We start from the raw sequence: 9,900 nt of genomic DNA, 5'->3' as shown, positions 1-9,900 counted from the left end.
GGAGGACTGCAGTTTACAGATGTCATAACAACATGGGCCTGAAGCGTCTGACAGGGGTGTGGTAATTATAGGAATGACAGAACTTCGTCTGCACACAGCGTGTGTCAGTGGTGATGCAAGGGAAGCGGCGAGGTATTCGATTAAGCTCAAAATGGGAGGATGAAACTGAAGGATGACTGGAGTCTGGGAAGTCGTCATGAAGGAATGTTTTAGGTTTGAATGGAAGTTATATGTAATGTTCCACTTTTAAGCTCACGATGTCAAAATAGTTAATTTTTTAAGGTTTAAATTCAGAATAAACAGTTGGCAAGTATTTTTTTCTAAAACATACTATTAAATAACGTTTCTACCTTTTTCAAGCCTTTTTTCGTTTAGTGAGCACTGCCTTAAAAACCCCTATTTCTTCGCAGTAGATGAGTGATTCCCCGCCCCGCCGCTCCCCCCCCACCCCGCACGTTGCTTCAAGGCTCATTCTTGACATTGTTTTTTTCTTAACTTGTTCTTGTGTTTGTGATATTTTGAAAGTAATTCACAAGCTAGTCCCCCTCCATTTTAAAGATTGAAGAGATGAAATTTTAACTTTTCAAAGCAAATGGAGAATGAACTCTATTGTACTTTTACTGAAGTAATTTATTCTTGGAAGTCACTTTTATGTGTAATACCGGATTTTAAGGTGGAGAACATGAGGAAAGGTAAAGGAATGAACATTTATTGAGCTCCTTTCTAGATATTGTGCTAAATACTTTTTGTACAGTAAAACGTTAATGCTTACAGTAACTCTGAAGTATGTTATTTTTTCCTTTTCTGCAGATTAAAGCTTCGAGGGTCAGAGAAGTTAGGTAACTTACCTAAGGTGTTCCAGCTCTTGTTAGAACCAGCCTTAGAACCAGAATCACTGCTAATTTAGGAATTTTTTCTCCTCTCCTTGCATACTTCTTGGTTGCGTTTTCTTTATTTGGTCCATTAATTCAGCGAATACTTGGAGTGTTCATAGGCCCTGAGACTGGGGATGTAGACATGATCAAGACACTGTTCTTTTTTTTTTAAACATCTTTATTGGAATATAATTGCTTTACAATGGTGTGTTAGTTTCTGCTGTATAACAAAGTGAATCAGCTATACATATACACATATCCCCACATCTCCTCCCTCTTGCATCTCTCTCCCACCCTCCCTATCCCACCCCTCTAGGTGGTCACAAAGCACCGAGCTGATCTCCCTGTGCTATGCAGCTGCTTCCCACTAGCGATCGTTTTTACATTTGGTAGTGTATATATGTCCATGCCACTCTCTCACTTCTTCCCAGCTTACCCTTCTCCCCTCCCCGTGTCCTCAAGTCCATTCTCTACGTCTGCATCTTTATTCCTGTCCTGCCCCTAGAAGACACTGTTCTTGTGTCATGGAATTTATAGTGTTGCAGGGAAGACTAACAAATAATGAGTAAAAATATTGACTGCATGACATTTTATCAGTCAAAATTGAGCAGAAACTGTACTAAATAGCAAAGGAAGTTCAAATGGAATCAGACGACATAAGCCTTGAGGAGTTTACTGTTGAATTAATGATAAAGTCTTGATGATTTATGATTTAGTCTTTTTAAGTCTTGTCAGATTGTTTCTAGAAGTATGTATGCTTTGTATAAAATCAACTAAGACTTTTGGCCATGGAAGTAAAGGTGACTGACATAGTGATGATAAAGATAATTCCCTGTTAATCTCTTTGTTTTAAGGTTTCTGTACTTTGCAAGGTATTCTGAATTCAGCCATAATAGTGGAAGAAAACATTGGAAATGGTAAACAATTCAATTAGCTGATTGGGGGCTGACTTGCCTCTATTCTTGCTGCAGTGAGCAGGAGGTGGCCCCAGGATAATGAGGGAACAGATAGGACCTTCATTAGGAAATTTTAAGTCCTTGCAGTGAAAGAGCAGGGATGAAGACTCGTGGAACGTACAGTTTTTTTTGTTTTTGTTTTTTTTTTTGCGGTACGCGAGCCTCTCACTGTTGTGGCCTCTCCCGCTGTGGAGCACAGGCTCCGGACGCACAGGCTCAGCAGCCATGGCTCACGGGCCCAGCCGCTCCGCGGCACGTGAGATCTTCCTGGACCGGGGCACAAACCCGTGTCCCTGGCATCAGCAGGCGGACTCTCAACCACTGTGCCACCAGGGAAGCCCCCGTACAGTTTTTTGTTTGTTTTTAAAGATGATAACGACCCTACATGACAGACCTTAGTGACAAAATGGTTCTGATCTAGTGTAGTAGACTAACTGGGACAGTTCTTGAAAGCAGGCAATAATCCAAAATGTGGATAATGGGGATAATCTCCTTCACATAACAAGAATAATGCTGCTCTTCATATACAAAGATAAGTCTGCTTACTCATCATGATTGATTTTTCAGCATGAGGAGGGATATGTGCTGAGTTGTCCATGAGTCTCCGTATTCTGTGACCAGCAAGGCAGCTTGGGGTCAAAATGGGGGTTTTTAGCTAGGGAGCAGAAAGACAAGCAAAAGGTACTAACATCTGTTGATGGCTCAAGCACTGCATCAGGTGTTTTCACTTAATTACCCTTGCAAAACCACTTTGAGAAGGTGGCTACAGGTACAGGATGGTTAGGTAACTTGCCCTACTTCACAGAATAAGTGATGGAGCTGGTATTCAATCACAGGGCTATTTGTACTATGTTCACATCAATCATTAAAGCTTGATTTTTGTCTTGGTTTGCAGTGCAGTCTCCAGCAGAACAAACTAGATGCAGTTTGTTTAACATCATGAAATGATATTGTGAAGATCTAATTTACTAAAAGCTGAAGGGCTATTGGAGTTCCTTGCTTTACTGCCATTAAAAAATACAGTTTTTGAATTAGAATATTCTCTGAAAACAACTGTCCCCTGTCCTAGCTTCTGCACTTTAGAGGCCACCAATTTCCTTTCTTTAGCTGTTTCCTCTTTCATATTTATAAATAACTTCTATTGCTATTTCTTGATACAGCAGTTTTAGACATTATCTATTGACTTTCCTCCACATTTACACACTGCCTCTCCCATCCTTTTAGTATAGTTATCACAGGTGTTTATTAAGTCAACGTTCAGTTATAACTATGTAAATGTTTATAGCTGAACCATGTAGTATATTATGATATCATTTCTTCTCTTAACCAATTTTTGTTTTTCCAGGAGTAACACCTTTTTTCCCCACTTCCATTTCCATGAGATTGCTGTCCTGGAACCTTCTGTCCTTTTAATGCAATCTGGACTGGTTACTTTCTAGGTATACTTCACAGCTGTTATCCTGGAACTTTTCTTTATGTCGCCCTTAAAATTCTCTTTGCCCTTCTCCTGCATTGGATCTCCTGTTTCCCATATTTTCTTAACTTACAGAGAAAGCGTACCTGGGAAGTGAAAACTTTCTGAGATCTTGCATGATTGAAAAAAATCTATATTCTACCTTAGCATTTCATCAGTAATCTGGCTGGGTATAAAAACCTAGGCTTAAAAAGTTTGGAAGTCATAGCTCCATTGTTTCCTGCATTTTAATGTTGCTGTTGAAGTCCAAAGGCGTTCTTTTTCTTCATTTGTATGTGACCTTCCCTGTCTTCTCCAATCTCCAGAAGCTTTTAGGGTATTATTTTTAACCCCTGAAATTCCATAATATCCCTAGATTTGATTGTTTGTTTGTTTGTTTTTTTTTTCATTTAAGGGCACTTGATGGACCCTTACAAGCCGGGGATTTGTGTCCTTTAGTTTTGGGAAATTTATTTATTATTTATTATTATTATTGGGGCCTTGGGTAAAAAGAGTTTGAGTTAATTATGCTTCCCAGTTCTTGACACTATCATCAAACTATACAAGGTCCTTTAAATTTTTCTTTCATTTCTGAGCCCTACTTCCATTACCCTTTCTAGTAGGCACCCACTGCATTGTGGCTGATACATTCCTTGATTGTATGTGAATCATTGTGAAATATGTAGTGCGTTTTGTGTATTTAGTTTATATATTGTGTTATAGACCTTGTTCTGTTTCTTACTCTTTTTACTCAGCATTGTTTGGAGACCTTTCTGTTTTGTTGTGTGTGCATATAGTTGCGTATAATGTAGAATTCCATAATGTGCATCTACCACATTTTACTTTTTATTCCCTAATCACTGACATCTGAGTTGCCTCTCTGGCATCACAAGTACACTGTGGTAAATATACTCTTACTTGTACATCCTTGTGGACCTGTGTGAGAAGTTCTTTGGGATGTATGCCCAGGAGTGGGATTCCTGGGTCATAGAATAGGAGAACTAGTTTATGTGCCTGCTAGCAGTGAGGAGTTTTCTTATTTGCCCACATCTTTGACAGTACTTGGTTTTATCTAACTTCTTAATTTTTGCTAGTCGGGTATAAAGTGGTATCTCATTGTTTTAATTTACATTCTCTGATAATTAATGAATTCGAGCATCTCTTGTATCCATTCAGGTTTTCCCTTTTGTTAATTGTCTGTTTTGTACTTTGTCTATCTTTCCTTTCCGGTCCCTGTCTTTTTTGTTTGTTTGTTTGTTTGTTTTGGCTGTGCTGTGCTGCGCAGCTTGCAGGATCTCAGTTCCCCGACCCAGGGATTGAACCCAGGCCACAACAGTGAAAGCCTGGAATTCTAACCACTAGGCCACCAGGGAACTCCTCCTGTCTTTTTTTTTTTGGTTTGCAGGAGTTCCTTGTGGAGGTCTGTTGGTTTTAGGAATGGAAAATATCTTTTATAGGCCTGTCATCTTTCTGTTAGTTTTGTCCATGGTGTCTTTCATTGAATGAATACGCTAAATTTGATGCATTGTTTCTTTGATAATCTTTCTCATTTGATTTTTTTGTCTTTCTTGGAATTTGTATTATTTGGGTCTTAGAATTCTTAGGTGGTTCTTTTAATTTTCTTTTCCTTCCTGTTTTCCATCACTTAGTCTTTTTGTTCTGTTTCCTGAGAGATTTCTTTAATGTTATCTTACAGCCCTTCTATTGAATTGTTAATTCCTATCCATATTTTAATTTCTTAGAGCTCATTCTTATGGTATCTTTATATTATTTTATAGACACTGTAGTCTTCTTGAGGACAGTATTAATGATGGTGTTTTGTTTTTTTTTTTTTTAAAGTTTTGTACCCCTCATTGCTCTGTTTCTTCGAAGTTCCTTTGTTTCCATTGCAGTCTTTCTCTGTAGAGGCTCTCCCTGGATGTCTGGTAAACTTACGGTTGTCCATTCCTATTTAAGAGTGAAGTGCTAAAAACTGAATTGGAAACTATAGGTGTGGCTTGTTAAAGGGTGGACAGGGAGCTGTGGCCATTTACAGGGGGAGGGGACTCTCATAGTTCTTTTCTCTTGGGCTTGTCAATTTCCTTGAGAAAGAGAGCCTCCAACTAACACAACATTGTAAATCAACTATACTTCAATAAAATTAAAAAAAAAAAAGTAAAAGAGAGCCTCCAGTCTTGCCTGGAGGATACACCTGGATGCCAAATTCTGAGAACTTGTCTTAGAAAAGAAGCTGGCGTTCTCACTGTTAATTGTGTTCATGTAATCCTATCTTTTGTATAGCACATCACCTACACTGGAGTCCCTCATTTTAGAGTCTCTCTAGTTTAGTTTCTTCAGAGTAATGCTCTCAACATCCATAGGGGCTTGGGGATGGACTGTTGCCTGGCTGTGCACAATGGAGGAGGAAGTCTGAATGTGATGGCTGTTTTGTAGACTTTCAGCTAACTTGCTAGTTTTTAGTCCTGTTCCTCACTCTACATTCAGATATGCCTGGGGTGGGGGGGCAGGGGCTCCTGTCTATGACGCTTCCTGCTTGTGGGCAGTGTGAATCAGCTTCTTTACAGGTGCTTAGGCTTCAGAGTTCTCCACTTCGCTAGTAAAATATCATTAGACCATCTTTTTAAAAAAATTATTTATTTGGCTACGTCGGGTCTTAGTTGCGGCACATGGGATCTTCGTTGCAGCATGCGGGGATCTTTCCTTGCTGCGAGCGGGCTCCAGAACACACGGGCTCAGTAGTTGTGGCACGCGGGCTTAGTTTCCCTGCGGCATGGGGGATCTTAGTTCCCCAACCAGGGATCGAACCCATGTTCCCTGCATTGCAAGATGGATTCTTAACCACTGGACCACCAGGGAAGTCCCAGGGCCATCTGTTTCAAGGCTTCTAAAAAGTTTTTGACATCTCATCTGTCACCTCTGATTCTCTCCTTTTGTGTTCTATCTTTGTAGTTCATCCTTTTTTTTAAAAAGATAATTTTGGTATGGATTAATCTACCAAATCCATCATTTTATTTCTTTACATGAACTCTTATATCTGGCCTGTTCATTCTTTCCATGGCATTTGAGTGTTGTACGCTTAGTACTTTGTTTAGTATTGAAGATTAAAATTAAATTTCTGAGCTTCGAGTTGTTAATATGTTTTGGGAGGAAAGCACATACATCCTGTAGGTGCTAAATCTTAATTTAAAACATTAAAACCCTTATAAGTGTACATGTAATAGATATATTAGATTCAGTAATGGATATGAATTGGATAAAGGCAAGTTTGCACTTTTTCTTTTCCCCCCCATGAAGGAGTCCATTATGCCATTTTTGGGGAAAGATTTCTCTCTAAAAATATCCAGCTATAAGGGGGAAGTAGTTTTTCCCTTTCATAAAGACCTGAAGTATTCAATTAGAACTTTGATGAAATAACAGCATGTTGAGTTGATAAAATTCTAGCCAAAAGTAAAGAAATTTAATGTTTTAGTTAGGCTGGGAAGCCTCATTGTAGTAAATATAATATATGCTTCCAGCTTTACTTTTTGAAAGTTTTTCTTATTGTATAAGTAGTATATTGCTTACTGTAGAAAATTTGGAAGATAAAGAAGAATATTAATTTCCACTTAAGATTTTTGTATTCTAAGTTATAAAATGTTTTAAAAAGTATAGAGAATAGTATAAATTGGGGTTTTATTCCTACCACCCCGATTTGTCATGTGTTAATGTTCTGTTTTTCCTTAGTTCGCAGTATGTTATGATTATGTCCCATAGCCAAGCCCTTGTTTTGGAATTTTTAGGTTTACAGTTTTTCATTGTAAGTTATGCTGCTGTGAATATTCTTCTACATACTGCTGATTTTATTGCCTTTGTGTACATTCCAAAAGTGGAATTACTGAATCTTGGGGTGTGAATTCCCCAAATCTTTGGTAAATATTTTCCTTTAAATGTTGGATATTGAGAATGTCTCTGGGGAACCTTACATGTTGGGAACCTGTAGATACTGGAAGTGAGGTCAGAATTCAGGGTCAAAGGTTTTTAGTAAACATCTCAGTTGAAGAAGGTCTGAAGCTGGGACATGAAAGAAAGTAGGGATTTCTATTAGGTTAATGGAGTTAGAGCTATGAGATGTAATCAGAGGTGAGCACCTACGAATCATATCTGTAGCATTGACTTCTCACAGAGGAGGGTTATTGCAGGGTTTTTCAAACCTTGCCTCCATTGAACGCAAGAATGTTGTCACTAAAATAAAGGTACTCTAATAATTTTACTGGGAAGAAATGGGTAGGATATTTTAAATGTCATTTTTCTTTCCTAATTTTTATTAAAATATTTTAAAGGGACCCACTGCTACTTGACTAGAAGTTAACAACAGATGAGTAATTAATATTTACAAATGGGAGAGCATGTACTCTGGGGTGCAGGCTCACACCTCTCCATTCTCCAATGAAAAAATAGGTTCAAAAAATATTCGCAACTGAACTGAAAATTTTTTATACTTAAAATTCATTTATGCTTAAATTCATAAACCTGTAACTTGCTTTTTTTGTAGTCATACTTTCTTGTGGTCTTTGGTTTTTTTAGTATTAAATACACATCATGTTTTCTAATAAAATTATACTCAATTTATATGATGGAATTAAGTATACTAACATTTTATAGTGTTGAACAAAGAATATTGTGAATGTTAAATATTCACAATGGTTAGGGGCTTACTGACTGCTTGGATTGACTCAGCACACTGAATATATATACCAGTATATATACTTGAATATAATAAAAACATAAAAAGATCTATACTCAGTGTGTTTTGGGAATAGATTGATGAGAAATGAAAAGAGTATCAAAGCCAAGGGAACTTGTAGGACAAAGAAGTTCAGATTTGATCTAAGTAGTGCTAAAAACTCATTTTAGGTCCTTAGGCATTGAAGTTATATAGTGAAAAAGGTGTTGAGATAAATCTGAGAGCTGTGCGAAGGATGAATTGAAGAGCAAAGAGACTGAGGTTAAGGAAGGGTGGTTAGAGCTGTTGCAGTTATCTAGCTGTAGGATGACAGGGACCTGGATCAGACTGGTGGCAGTGTGAATAGATAGGAATAGATAAAATCACTCTGGATGGAATAATAAGCAAAATTTGATAATTTTAACTAAATAGACATGAAGGGGAAATTGGGAGATTTCCTTTTGGAAGAGTAGAGTACATTTCTAGCCTTCAGTAGGTGTTCTGTAGGAGTTGTTCCACGTGTAGATGTATTTCTGGTGTATCCGTGGGGAGGAAGGCGATCTCTGCGTCTTACTCTTCCGCCATCTTCAAGGTCCCCTGCATCTTGTTTTTAACTTTATTGCTTTTTTGGCTTTATTTCCCTAGAAAACAAGAGGAAAATGGGGCATAATGGCTTTAATTTTAAAGGCTTCTGATTCCTGAGAGAGTGAAAAGTTATTGACAATAACTTAAGTTTTTCAATTAATCACTTAGGTGATAATATCCTAAAAATATTTGCTTAGGATAAATTAATTTTCCCATACTATTACATGTTTTTTTGAAATCATAAACCTCTATAGATTTTATTTCATTTGTTATCTAAGCTCTCTTCAATCCAACTGAAGCCTACATTTCAGCTGTATTTTGCATTATTTTCCAATAAAACTTTTGCTCTGCTATAGTGATTTTGAGTTGCATGCAGATGCATATCAGAATTCACTTGGGAGTCTTTAAAAGAAAAAACAACACTAGAGACCTCGTGTTTGCCTCAGACCTATTCATCAAACTCTTTGGAAGGACAGTTGAGGCGTCTTGTTTTTGAAAAAGCTCTCCCACTTGGCAAACATAATCTCTTTCCCCTGCTAAGAGGGGAACCCAGTCTCATTTATGAATATCAGAGAAGAAATCTTCGATTTTTTTTAAAAAATATTGACTTTATTTGTTTGAGCAATTTTAGGTTCACAGTAAAATTGAATGGAAACTACTGAATTCCCATCTACTCCCTACGCCTGTACACCCAGGGCCCCCACCATTGACATTTCCACCAGAGTGGTACATCTGTTATAATCCAACCAACACTGACACATCATTATCACCCAAAGCCCATAGTTTACATTTGGGTTCATTCTTGGAGTTGTACATTCATTCTCTGGGTTTTGACAAATGTCTGCTGACATGTATCAGCCATTATAGTCCAACAGAATAGTTTCACTGCCTCCAAAATCCTCTGTGCTCTGCTGTTCATCCCTTAAACCCCTGGCAACCACTGATCTTTTAACTCTCTGTAGTTTTGCCTCTTCCAGAATGTCATAAAATTGGAATCATGTGACAAATACAATATCCACCCCTACCCCCAAAGAGGAGGGTATTTTATTAAATAATCAATCTTATGTGTGGATACTGATTTAGAAATTTTTAAGAAAACTAACAGAATTAAAAAGAATGATACACTGTGACTATTAAAAAAAAGTAAATCCAGATAAGGACAACATAAGAAAAAAAATACAGGCCATTATCCTTGAGGAACACATATGCAAAAATCTTGTGGGAAGCAGCCACATAGCACAGGGAGATCAGCTTGGTGCTTTGTGACTACCTAGAGGGTTGGGATAGGGAGAGTGGGAGGGAAGGAGACGCAAGAGGGAAGAGATACAG

At 37.8% G+C, this 9,900-nt stretch overlaps 1 protein-coding gene across 1 annotated transcript in view; it reads left to right on the top strand.

Moving 5' to 3' along the window:
• Positions 1–9,900, top strand: part of KPNA1 (karyopherin subunit alpha 1) — a 74,281-nt gene that overhangs the window by 1,227 nt on the left and 63,154 nt on the right. The gene's annotated exons all lie outside the window — the stretch shown is intronic.

Source organism: Neophocaena asiaeorientalis, unplaced genomic scaffold, assembly GCF_003031525.2.
Source record: "Neophocaena asiaeorientalis asiaeorientalis breed wild unplaced genomic scaffold, Neophocaena_asiaeorientalis_V1.1 scaffold671, whole genome shotgun sequence".
In the NCBI taxonomy this organism is placed as follows: Eukaryota; Metazoa; Chordata; class Mammalia; order Artiodactyla; family Phocoenidae; genus Neophocaena; species Neophocaena asiaeorientalis.
Note: the sequence above shows the minus strand (reverse complement) of the source record. Positions and strands in the feature narration are given on the sequence as shown.